Source organism: Aedes aegypti, chromosome 2 (assembly GCF_002204515.2).
Source record: "Aedes aegypti strain LVP_AGWG chromosome 2, AaegL5.0 Primary Assembly, whole genome shotgun sequence".
NCBI lineage: Eukaryota > Metazoa > Arthropoda > Insecta > Diptera > Culicidae > Aedes > Aedes aegypti.
This window is the reverse complement of record NC_035108.1, coordinates 335,729,125-335,742,881: the sequence shown is the minus strand read 5'-3', so window position 1 is coordinate 335,742,881 and position 13,757 is coordinate 335,729,125. Positions and strand designations below refer to the sequence as shown.

The 13,757-nt window shown below is 35.9% G+C and overlaps 1 long non-coding RNA gene across 2 annotated transcripts; it reads left to right on the top strand.

Annotated features, from left to right (window-relative positions):
* The first annotated feature begins 784 nt into the window (after positions 1–784).
* LOC110676806 lies at positions 785–13,186 on the top strand. Of its 2 annotated transcripts, none has more exons than XR_002500740.1 (4): positions 785–942; positions 1,008–1,252; positions 1,314–1,413; positions 12,943–13,186. It is a non-coding gene; the product is annotated as an uncharacterized LOC110676806 (long non-coding RNA). The 2 variants fall into 2 exon arrangements; XR_002500739.1 differs by having other exon boundaries at positions 1,008–1,256.
* Positions 13,187–13,757: the final 571 nt, after the last annotated feature.

Genomic DNA, 13,757 nt, shown 5'->3' with positions numbered 1-13,757 from the left:
CAGGTATGTTAGAGGCATCCAACAGGCAACTCAGTAATTTAAGAAGTGTTAATATATGTATTTATATGGCCTTGCAATGAAAATAAATAGTGATTTGAGCAAAACCACCAATAATGAGCTATTATTTATTTTAATTTGAATTATTTTGAATTACGAACCAGAAGATAATGGGGGTTGTTTACATTGGTGTATGACAATCATTCAATTTTGATTTTATTTTAGAAGAATAAAAATCATTCCGAGTCTGGATGATTTTCATTCGGTGTGATTTGTAAACAGATGATTTTGACGACAATGAAAATCATTCTATTTGTGTCAGAAAATAGGTTTGGGGCTCCGATGAGGCAAAAATCATTCAATTCATGGCGGGAGATTTCGTTCAGTGTAGCGGACCCCCAACGAGCGAATCCCCACTGTAATCCATTTGCCTGAGTGTACTTCGGAAATAGAGCGCATCCGGATGCGAATCGAATGCACCACTTCCAAATTTACACAGCAAAAAATAATGTAATTTGCATCGACGTAATTCATGCCGATGTAATAAAAAGCCGATGTAACCGCTCATTTGAAGGGCAAAATAACATCTTTTTGATGTTATATTACATCGCTTCGAAATTACACTGAAACAACTTTTCCATTTTTCATCACATTGAATTTGTGTAATATTCACATCTAAAATATAGAAATATTACACAGAAACAGCTGCAACCAAGTCATTCCGACATACTTTAGTGATATTACACAAACTCAATGCTATTTCGCATGCGATACGAATACAATAATAAGTCTCGCAACACTGTCCACACTTCGTTTCGGTGGATTCAGTCGAAGTGTCATGGCGGGTTTCTGATCCTCGTGCGTCCGCGATCGCATCTTTTATCCGGTTTATTTATTAGTTTGTTCCGTTTGTTTCCTGCTTTATTTAAATAATTTGATTCAAAGGTAAGTTGGCGCTAATTAAATTCAATAATTCATTGTTTCTAACAAACCATAATTGTATATTCCAGTCCAAATCAATCTCGTGGAAGCAACTGATGCCAGCAACGATTCCTTCCGGAATTCTCTCAGGGTGCGGCGTTTCCCAAGGATTCCTCCATTAACCAATTCCCAAGTGATGATATCCTGCAAACAAGAGTTCCAGTTTGTGATTGAAAATACCCGCCACGGATGTGAAAAAGAATCCGCTCTATGGATGTTTTTGGGAGTTTTTCGAGGAATTTGTTCAGGGATTACTTTGGCCGCCGGGTTGGAGGTTTGTAAGTGATGTTAATTGTAATATTGGCAACGTAATCAACATTTCCACAAAATTTTAGGATGCCGCAATTTGTGTTCCGCAGGAAATTTATTACACCGACGGCCAGGGAGATCTAGGTTTTGTTATTTACCGGAATAGATGTTGCAGATACATTTATGGTAAGTAATGATTCGTCAAACAACGTATTGATATTATAAGGAATTTGATAATTCCGTATATTCATGATTATTTTAAAGCAAAAGTACATAATTCTTATTATGCAAGAGTTTACTCGGGATTTTTTACAGGAGTTCCTTCATAAATTAATTCAGGAGTTATATTTGGAAGGAGTTCCTTCTGAAACTTTATGAGGTTCTTTCATTAATGCCTTCAGAAGTTCCCCCCGAAAAACCACCAAGAGTGCTTTTATAAATTCCAACAGGAATTCCACCTGTGGTTCCTTCAGGAAATGAAATAAATATAACAATTCCTACAGAAATTATTTCGAGAGTTCTTTTGGGAATTTTTCCACAAGTTGCTCGAGGAATTCGACCAGAAGTTCCCCCAGGATTTCGTCCAGAAGTTTCTTCAAAAATCCCCCAGGAGTTTTCTCGGGAATTTATTTAGGAGATTTAACAAGAATTTCACCAGGTTTTCCCCCAATAATTCCATCAGGGGTTCTTGTAGGAGTTCCTATAAATATTCCTTTAGTTTTTTTTTAGAAATTCAGAGATTTAGGTGCTTAAAGAGAAATTCTTCCAGAAATTCCTTTGGGAGTTTCCAGAAATTCTAGTATCTAGTAGTACCTCCAGAAATTTCTCCAATAATTCATTTAGAAGTTCATCCAGAATTTACTTCAGTAGTTCCTTCAGAAATTCATCCAAGATTTTCTCAAGGATTTCTTTCAGCAATTCCTCCAGGTGTTCCTTCAAGCATATCTCCAAGATATCATTGACAAACGGAAGGGAATTAGGAATTCCTTCAAAAAATTTCTTCTGAAAATGCTCTAAAAAATCCTGCAAAAATTTCAATTAAACACATCCAGGAATGTCTTCAAAAATTCCTACCCAAGTTCCTCCAGTAACTTCTTCAGAAATTCGTTTAGTAATATCTTCAGGAGTACCTCCAGAAATTCGTTCCGGAGTTCGGTCAGGAATTTCTCCGTCAGAAATTCCTCCCGGAGTTCCCCCAGGAAATTAACCAAGAGTTCTTTCGTGAATTCCTACAGGAATTTCTCGAGGAATTTGAAATAAACAAAACATAACTATAAATTCCTTTAGGGGTTCCCCCAGAAATTTATCCGGAAGTACCACCAGAAATTACTTTATGAGTTCTTTCGACAATTCCTTTAGGAAAGCTTTTAGGAGTTCCCCAGTAATTCCTCCAGAAGATTATCCAGGAATTCTTCTAGGTGTTTCTTCAGGAATCCCACTTGATTCCTGCATGAACTCCTCCAGGGGTTCCCTCAGGCATTACACAAGGAGTTCTATCATAAATCGCTGCAGGAATTCCACCAGTAACTCATTCACAAATACAATAATTCATAACAAAAATACTCTAGAAATTCCTCCAGGAGTTTCTTCAGAAATTCATCCAGGATTCTTTTAGAAGTTCCTTAAGGAATTCCCCCGAAGTTTGGTTGGCAATTCCTCCAGGTGTTCCTTGAGGAAATCTTTAAGAAGTGCCTCCAAGAATTCTCCGGGAGTTTCCTAAGTAATTTCTTAAGGTTTTCCCAGGAATTACACCATGAATTTCCAGGAAGGGAATTTCTATAGAAATGCCTATAGGACTTTCCAGAAATTCCTGTCGTTATTTTTTACATTTTAGAGTTCCTCCAGTAATTTCTTTTTAGGTTCCTTCCTTCGTCCTAGAGTTTCACCAGGAGTTTTCTCAGGAATTTCTCCAAGATTTCTTTCGAAATTTCCTTCAGGAGTTACATCAGAAGATGCGGTAAGAATTCAACCAGGAGTTACCTCGCGAAATCCACCAAGAATTTTTGTTATGAATGGGATTCTTCAGGAGTTTCTTTAGGAGTAACGAAATTCCACCAGAAATGCCTCCAGGAGATCCTCTTGAATTTCTACCGGAGTTTCTTCCGATATTCTTCTAGAAGTTCCTTTCCTTCCTCTAGCAATTCAACCAAGAATTACTTCAGGAGTTCCCCGGAGATTCCACCAAATGACAAACAGGAATTTAGGATTTCCTACAGAAACTTATTTAGAAATTCTTTAGGGAGTTGCTCGAGGAATTCTACCAGGAGTTCCCCCAGGAGTTTTTTTTTTCACAGGAATTCCACCAAGAGTTTCCCCAAAAATTCCACCAGGGGTTCCTTCTGGGATTCCTCCATAATTTCCTTAAGAAATATCTGCAGGAGTTTCTTTAGATATTTCTGCAGGAATTGTGCAAAGTATTCCTCCAGGAGTTTCTTCAGTAATTCTACCAGGACTTTTCCAGGACTGCCTTCAGGAATGTGTTCCGGAGTTCCTTAATTAATTTCTTGAAGAGTTTCTTAATGAAATCCTAAGGAATTTGTCTAGGAATTCCTGCAGGACTTCTTCCAAAAATTTAACCTTTAGAAGATGATTTATGAATTTAACCAGGAATTCCTTTAGGTGTTACTTCCGGAATTACTTCAGGAGTTCCCCTGTAATTTCTAAGGGAGTTGCTTCCGAAATCCTTCAGTAGTTCCTTTCTTTCACTAGGAATCCAATCATGAATTACTTCAGGATTCCCCGGAAACTCCACTAAATAGAGTACAGAAATTAGACTTCAAAAATTTGGGCATTGCTCTAGGAACTCCTTTAGGAATTCTTTAGGACATGGCAATATTCTTTAAAGAGTTGCTCGGGGAATTCTACTAGAAGTTTCTCCGGAATTCCTCACGTTTTTTTTTCGGGCATTCCATCAAAAGTTTCCCCAAGAATTGCATCAGGGGTTCCTTCTGCTGTTGCACCATAATTTCTTTAAAAATGTTTGCAGGAGTTTCTTCAGATATTTTCGCAGATTGTTCTCAAAGAATTCCTCCACGAGTTTCTTTAGTAATTCCCCCAGTATTTCTGCAGGAGTTCCTTAAAGAATGCGTCCCGGAGTTCCTTCTGGAATTCTTCCAGGAATTTGTCTAGGAATTCTTCCAGAACTTCTACTAAAAATTTACCGAGTAGAGTTTATAAGATATTTTAAGAATTTAACCACCAGTTTAACCACCTGTGGAATCTCACCAAGAGGTTTTTTCATGGAATTCTACAGGAGTTCCCCTAGGAATGGATCTCTTCAGATTTTTTTCTAGAAATACTGCCTGGATTTTATCAAACAATTCCACTAAGATTTCTTTCACGAATTTCCTTCTAGAATGCAGGAGTTCTCCAGGAACTCCTAAAAAAATAACTCTAGAAATTCCTGCAGGACTTCCCCCAGAAATTTATCCAGGAATACCTCATGAAATTCCATAAGAAGTTGCTTTGGGAATTCCTTTCGGAATTCATCTAGGAGTTCCCCAAAAATTCGTCCAGAAGTTTATCCAGTAATTCCACTAGGGGTTCATTTGGGAATTCCCCCAAGAGTTTATTCAAGAATTGCTCCAGGGATTCCACCAGGATTTCCTTCGGAAGTTCCACTAGAAGTTCTTCTATAAATTCCTCCAGAGGTTTTTCCAAAGTTTTTCTAGGTATTCCACCAGGAGTTCCCCCTGAAGTATCTCTAGGAGTTCTGCCAGGAATTCCATCAGTATTTCTCTGAAAAATTTGCTACAGAAATTAAACTAGGAGTTCTCCCATGCTACAGGAATTCCACCATACAGAAATACCTTCAAGAATTCCTCCAAGGGTACCTCACCAGAATTTATTTCTATAATTTCTCCAGGAGTTTCTATAGGTATTCCTTCCAGAGTTCCTCCAAGAAGAATTTCTCCGGAAAATACCATTGAAATTCTTTTAGCAGTTTCCAGAAAATCATCCAGGAGTTATTCCAGAAGTTCCTCCATAAGTTCCTATGGCTGGGGGCTTATATCACACCTGTTTTTTTATCGATGAGCAGTGGCGTAGCTAGGGTTTTTGGGGCCCGGTGCGGAGTTCCATTTAGAGATTCTCAAAATTAGGGTGAACGCCATCTAAATGAAAGGAGTTTATGTGAAATCTATTGTTGGGATAAACTATGACTAAGGGCCGATTTCTTCACCTCCGCTTAGGCGTTAAACCAAGTTTAATCATATGGGTAAACGTGGTTTACGGCCTAATCAGAGGTGAAGAAATCGGCCCTAAATAGTTTTTCTAGAATTATGACTAAAGTGATGGAACTTATGTAGATATGTTGTTGTAGTCGTTTAATGGCAAAAATGTCAATTAATGAGCCTACAGTCCTTGTTTTCTTAATTATTGTTCGTATTCACATTAGTTTACTGAAAATTATCGAGAGGAGATCCAGTGAATTGCCATTGAAGTAGAAAGTTATTATTATAATTATTCATATACAACTTCAATTGAGTATTCTTGGGAAATTTGAACATTTCCCAAATTTTGTGTTTTTGAGTGGGTATTGATTTAAAAATTCTTGATGATCCCTCAAAAATCAATAAATTAACCCAAAGTTTGCTTAAAATAAATTACAAAATGAACTCCAAAGATTTCTTCAGGAGTTAATTTTGTGATTTTCACGAACTTTTTAAGGATTGCGTTCTGAATACCTTCAGAAATTCAACGTAGAATTTTTCTAAGGATAACCATAGAAGTTACCATCAAAGATTCTTTCAGAAAATTTTCAAGGAAATCATAAGAACTTCCGAAATGTATCCAATGATTTTCTCAAAACTGCTTGGTTTTTCAACATCTACCAAGATTCCCGGTAACAACATCTTCAAGACTTCAAGTAGTATTAGTATTTTCTCATTTTTTTTCTAGAATTTCTTTCTAAATTATCGTTAAGATTTCAACAAGAGAATTAATTCAGGAATTACTCCTTCAGTAATTATTCTAAAAGTTCTTAGACAAATTTTCCAAAGATGTCTTCAAAGAATTTCCTGTTATTTTCCAGAAAGATCTCCAAAAATGGATTTTTTTTAAATAATTGGTGAAGTTTTTAAAGAAATTATTGATGAAGTTTTCAAATTTTTGGAGCAATTCCTAGAATAAAAGTGGATGAATCCTTAGAGAATACATATAAAAAACTGGCGAAAAAATGATGTGATGAAATGTGATGGTCTAGGGGAGTTTTCATGGAGTGGAGTAGGAAGCCTCGTGAAAATCGACGGAATAATGACGCCAGATTCCTACATCAACATCTTGCGGGAAAATCTGGAGTTTTCGCTGATCCAGACGGGCCTTGAAGAGAAATTCATATTTCTCTAGAACAACGACCCGAAGCATACTGGCAAGAAGACCAAGTCTTTCTTCCGGTCTTGTCGGATTAAACCGCTGGAATGGCCTCCACAAGGCCCAGACCTCAACCCCATCGAGAATTTGTGGGCGATTCTCGATGCCAGGGTTGACAAAACTGGTGTTACCAACAAAAATAATTATTTTGAAGCCTCGGAGCGCGCCTGGGAAGAACTAGATCCACAACACCTACAAAACCTGGTGAAATGCATGCCGAAGAACCTCCAGCAAGTCCCTAAGGCCAAAGGAGAACACATTAACTATTAAATTGCTTTTTATTTTTCTTAAATCATATTTTCTGGGGCCAAGAAGGAAGTGGGCACTTTTTTGTCACTATTTTTTTTTTCAATACAAATTCTTTTTTCTTTTTCTTTGAGTAAAATTCTTTTTTATCAAAATTTCGTAAGTGCAACTTTAAACAAATATCAAAAATAAAATATCAACAAAGATTTAAGTGTGTTAACTTTAATTAGAACCAAATCAATGAGAGAAATTCGAAAACAGGTAAGGTGGGCACTTTATTTTGCCTATCAGTGTAGATCACCACTAAAAAAAGGTTTCCAGGTACAAATTTCACAGAATTCTTGACTGAATTCTCACAATTTATACAAGATCTTCTTATGAATGTGTGAAAAGGTTAAGTAATTTAAAAAAGTATTAAAAAATGCAGAAAGAAATCTTGAGGAAAGTTCGCGAATTAGACCTCTACAAAATTTTTGAAAATTTACGGACTAAACATGGAAAAATATCAAGAGTTGCTCCTAAAACGAATAAAAAAAACTAGAGTATTATATGGAAACCCTATTCAAATTAAATTCTTTATCTTGAGTAGAAAAAAAATCTATGGATTAATTCTAAAAGCCCGACAGTATTGAAAAAAATCCTGAAATCAGTTAAATTATGGAAACATCAAAAAGGCATTATTAGGGAAATTTCCAGGAGGAAATCCTGAAAGATTTTTTGGAGAATCATCTAGGGCAAGAATACCAGAAGAACTCTTGCGAGAATTGAAAAAATTAAGAAAGAACTTATGGAGAAATTCAATACAAATTCCTGGATGAATTCATATAAAATTTAAAATCAAACTTTTGAATAAAATTGTGTTTAAAAAAAATAGCACTCTAAATATCTATTCTTTTTTAATACCAAAAGCAATTTCGATGAACATCTGAAAGCAGGAAGGAATCCAGAGAAATTCAAAAAAATAATAGCTTGATGTCTGCAAGCAATTTCACTTCGAGCTCCAGCTCTAGGTTGTGCGGGAATGAGGGATTATAACAACTAAGAAAACCCTGAGAAATTCCTGGAGAAACCCTCAAAGAACTTGATTATTTTTCTGAGAAGCTTCTGAGAAAATTGAAGTGTAACATTTTGAGCACTGCTTAGAAAAAAACCCAGAAGGCTCTTCGTGAGAAATTCTAAGGATGAAGCTTCTGGAATAATTCTAGATAGCATGACTTAAGAATTCCCAGTTGGGCTACTTACAGAATTTCAAATTCAGAAAGAAACTGGAGCAGTAACTAAAAGGTAAACCAATTTATAAATTTTAGAGGAATTTTATAATAAAATTTTGACGTATTTTCAGAAAGAATAACTACAGAAATTTAATAAAAATATTCGAAGAAGTTATATGTAGGAATTCGTGAGGCATTATCATAAGAAACTCCTCGAAGAACTTTAGAATTTTCACCATGAAGGAATTGATAAGAAGCTACTGATGGAACTTCTAAAAGGATTTCTGAAGGAATTGCAGGAAGAACTCAAAAGCAACTTTTGGAGAAAAAAGAGATTCAAAGATGACAGGAAAAAACCTTAAAGTATTTGTTGCGATACGTGATATGTCTAGTGATGCGACTTGTAATTACGATTTAAAACATAGGTAACTTTATTAAATAAAAGAGAACAATGACATAAAACGTGTATGTACGTGAGCCGCCGATCGCAATTGTAATTTTGATGATGGTGGCCAACAATGGAACGACGAATGCCGAAACTTCCCTTGACATCTGTCACAAGCTGACGGCTGTCAGCGTAAGAGCCTTGGTGGTTGTTTCGGTTGCGTCCGTTATTGGGATAGGGTTGTCATCCCAACAGTATTTTTAAGATGCTCTTGGAAAAAATCGGAAGAATCTCGCGATAAAAATAGAGTTCTTACGTAAGGTAGTTCGTGGAGAAATTCATTAGGATATCTAGAACAAATTTAGAAAGGAAATTCTCAAGTAATTACAGGAAAAAATAGAAGAGGAGGTATCAAATTTCGCTGATTTGAAGGGATATATATATTTGTAATTCAACATAACCTCAGTATCCAGTATCCGTATTTTGTAATATCCGCGGTTGTCCATACTCCACGTGGTCATTTTTTATGATTTCAGCCAACACCCACCCCCTAACGTCTTTTGTATTATTTAGGAAAGCTAGAACATCATTGCGAAAATTTCTGATATTTTCCGAATTACCAAGGCTGTGGATTTCTAAAACGAGGGATGTGTATTTGTAATATCTATAATTTTTCCTATAGTTTTTGCATCCTTAAAGAACATTGTGGAGTTTTAGACTGACCTTGGTGGTATTCACGACCTAGTTGTGCAGGAATCCTCCGATGAATTAAGGAGGAAGTTCCTTAAGGAATTCCTTCGGAGTTAGTTTGGCAATTCCTCCAGGTGTTCCTTAAGGAACCCTTTAATGAGTGCCTCCAAGAATTCTCCGGGAGTTTCCTAAGAAATTCCTTAAGGTTTTCTCCCAGGAATTACACCACGAATTTCCAGGAGGGGGATTTCTATAGAAATGCCTATAGGACTTTTAAGAAATTCCTGCCCAAGTTCCTGCCGTTATATTTTACATTTTGGAGTTCCTCCAGTAATTTATTCTTAAGTTCTTTCCTTCGTCCTAGAGTTCCTCCAGGAGTTTTCTTAGGAATTACTCCAAGATTGCTTTCGAAAATTCCTTCAGGAGTTACATCAGATGCTGTAAGAATTCAACCAGGAGTTACCTCGCGAAATCCACCACGAATTTTTCTTATGAATCCCACCAAATTTTTTTTTAGGAGTAACGAAATTCCACCAGAAATTCCTCCAGGAGATCCCCAAGAATTTCTACAGGAGTCCCTTCCGAAATTCTTCTAGAAGTTCCATCGAGAATTCATTTCCTTCTTCTAGCAATTCAACCAAGAATTACTTCAGAAGTTCCTCGGAGATTCCACCAAATGACATGCAGGAATTTAGGATTTCCTACAGAAACTCATTTAGACATTCTTTAGGGAGTTGCTCGAGGAGTTCCCCTAGGAGTTTTTTTTTCACAGGAATTCCACCAAGAGTTTGCCCAAAAATTCCACCAGGGGTTCCTTCTGGGGTTCCTCCATAATTTCCTTAAGAAATATCTGCAGGAGTTTCTTTAGATATTTCTGCAGGAGTTGTGCAAAGTATTCCTCCAGGAGTTTCTTCAGTAATTCCCCCAGGACTGCCTTCAGGAATGCGTCCCGGAGTTCCTCAAATTATTAAGGAGTTTCTTAATGAAAACCTAAGGAATTTGTCTAGTAATTCCTGCAGAACTACTTCCAAAAATTTAACCAGGATTTCCTTTATAAGATGCTTTAAGAATTTAACCAGCAATTTCTCCAGGTGTTTCTTCCGGAATTGCTTCAGGAGTTCCCCTGTAATTTCTACGGGAGTTCCACCCGAAATTCTTCCAGAAGTTTTTTCAGGCATTCCTTCATTTCACTAGGAATGCAATCATGGATTACTTCAGGAGTTCATCGGAAATTCCACCAAATGGGGTATAGAAATTTGACTTCAGAAATTTAGGAATTGCTCTAGGAACTCCATTATGAACTCTTTAAGGAGTTGCTCGGGGAATTCTACTAGCAGTTTCTGCCGGAACTCCTCACGGTTTTTTTTTATTGGGCATATGCCATGTAATGTATGGATATTCCCCAAGAATTGCATCAGGGGTTCCTTCTGGAATTCCAGGAGTTTCTTCAGATATTTTCGCAGATTTTTTTAAAGAATTCCTCCTTCCTGCAGGAGTTCCTTCAGGAATGCTTCCAGGAATATGTCTAGGAATTCTTCCAAAACTTCTTCCAAAAATTTACCGAAGAGAGTTTAGAAGATGTTTTAAAAATTTACCACGAGTTCCCTGTGGAATCCCACCAAGAGATTTTTTTCATGGAATTCTACAGGAGTTCCCCTTGGAATGGATCTCTTCAGAAATATTTCTAGAAATACTGCCTGGATTTTATCAAGCAATTCCACCAAAATTTCTTTCACGAATTTTATCAAGAGTTCCTTCTGGAAAGGCTGTGGATTTCTAAAAGGAAGGATTTGTGTTTGTAATATCTACAATTTTTCTTATAGTTTTTGTATCCTTAAAGAACATCGTGGATTTCTAGGCTGATCTTGGTTGTATTCACGACCTAGTTTATCTGAAAAGTTGTGCAGGAATCCTCCGATGAATTAAAAAAAAAACTTCTCCAAGAAATGGAATGCGAACAGATTTCATAATAGCTCAATGAAAAAGCATACTTCTAAATGATAATTTGTAATTGGTTCTTACGGTATTAAACCAGAAAAAATTAAAATTCTGGTGAAATTATTCTTTTGTTCAATTATTCGAATGTCAAAATAGTGTTTCTAGTACAACTGTTCATACAAAAAAAAAAACCTAAAATATTCTTGATTTTTTTTCTCTCTTAATCGATATTCTGTAACTCAATCTTTCCAATAACTCGATAGTACAAATCTAACATACTTTGATCCCTCTGTATTTCGACCAGGGCTGTTAAGTATCATGACCGACTTGCGACACTAACGAAACGAGTCTTCTCACTGTCACTGGATGAAGCTATACCCAAGTAACCACTAGCCCGCTAATTCGCCTTTTTGGCCTTATAGGGCTATTATAAGGTTAATATAGGGTATGTCAGCTGTATTATAGCACTACATTGGCACGCAGGGCGAATTAAAGTGCTGTTTGGTTACTTGGGTATTTCATGTGCTCACTTCGTCACGTCGCAATAACGGAACACTCACGAAAGCAATTTTAATGTTGTTTTGTGATTAAAATTTCTATCTAATTTTGGAAAATTTCAGGAAGTAAATGTATTTGATAAGTTAAGTGGATATCCATCCATGATTCCAGCGATATGAATAACAATCATACCAGATAATTAACTCACAATAAACAAGTTTACGATTCCGTCACAAGTCGTAACGACGGAAAAACGGAAGTGAATTTGAAAAAATCCCTGTCATTGTTTCACCGTCCGATGACAGTGAGGGAAGTGTCTATGTAAAAGTTGTACGACACTCTCTATTTACATTGACGTTTTCCAGCCCTGATTTCGACACCTCTCTAACTATATTCCTTAATTCGATAGTATTTGTTTCAGTTTCATATAAACTCTGAGAAGTTTCAAATCTCATCGAATCGGTAATAAATTTCACAAATTTGAACATTATGGTTAAGATCTTGGTTATGATTATGTTAAAATGGAGGTTGATAACATATTTCAAGGCGACAAAACTTAAAATTTTACAATTTCAGTAAAAAAAGGTCACGTAGGTAAATGTGTTTAAATTTTACTATTTTTGTGGTCAAATAACTTTTATGAATACGTTTTGTTGGAATAATGTAAGGTACAAAAATTGAAAAAAGTATGTGTTATGTATCTCGATACCACCCTAAATCAATGGTCTCTTTAATATCTAGTTAGGAAAATTTTACCCCTAATAGAATCATATGAACTTGAAGAGGAATCTGTAGTGGAATTTCTGGTGGAATTCTCGGAGCGCTTCTCTAGTGAAAACAAACTTAAAAACCTCATAAGGACCTTGTTTGAAATTTCAACAGTATAACCAGAAGAGAAATTCATTAATATTAATAATTTCTAGATAAGGAAACTGTTTTTGAAATTTTTAAAATTTTAGGGTAACTTATGGCAGGAGAATTTTTTGAAGTGAATTTGTTGAAATCGTTGCATTTAGGAATTCGGAATTAGGAATGAATCGTGATTTTTATATATTTGAATGATAGAAGGATTTGAGATCTATCGAATGATACGTTAAAATCATATATTTCATGATTTTATCACCATGTTTTAGCAGTTTTCCCTTAAATGCACCACTAATGGTACACTTGCCCTACCCAAAAAAAAAAAAAAAACAAGAAAAAATTAAGATCTTGAAAATCAACATTGCTGTAAAATATTTGAAAAGAACTTCCGTTTCACATAACAATACTTACTCGAACATTTACTTTAGACACCTGTCGATCTGTCTATGAAAAAATACTAAAATCCTAGATATGTTAATAATAATTCAGTATTTTCTTTTCTTTATTTTTTAGATCGGCACGAAAAACATGAACGGGCTCTGTGAATCATTGTACTGTTTGCTGTGGATATCAAAACATCCTGGACTCATCCTGGAGTGCCTTCAGGCTTGTTTTTTTATCTAAAAAGTGTTCACTGCGGCACCCCGGATTCATCATTTGGAGCTTCCCAGCCATTATGCTCCATCATTTGAATATTTGTTTAATGCAATAAAAATGTTATAAATGGTGCAATTAAAATAATTGATGATTTAAATGACTCTGTATTGATATTTTTTGTTTGAAACATATTTTATCTATCTCCCATAAAATTCTCTTCAATGGTTGATTAAATTGCTTTTATCAATTCCAAAATTACTGTACTCAATAACTCAATCTGCATGGGTAAAACTCGATTTTAAATCATAAATGTGATTTAAGATCGAAAAAGGATAAAAAAGCAGTTTAATCAACCATTGAGCAAAACTTGTGATCACTTTTTTTTTTGAATCGCTCAGATTACATAGCTCTCATACTACATCGCATCGATTACATCGTATTGTGTACGTAGAAATTATTACATCGGACAAATTACATCGGTCGCATTTATTACACCAATCGCTCGCGAGTACGTCGGGCTGTGTAATATAACACGACCGAGGGAACGACTTGGTTGCAGCGGTTTCGATGTAATATTCAACAACTTTTTTTGCTGTGTAGGTATCTCGCATAGGTTCTGAGAAAAATCCAGCTTCGGTGAAAAACCCTCGCATACTCTGAGATAACGCCCTAAAAGCCATTGGTAGCTACGTGTGTAGCTCGTTGTTTCTGAGCAAAAGAAAGAATAAGCA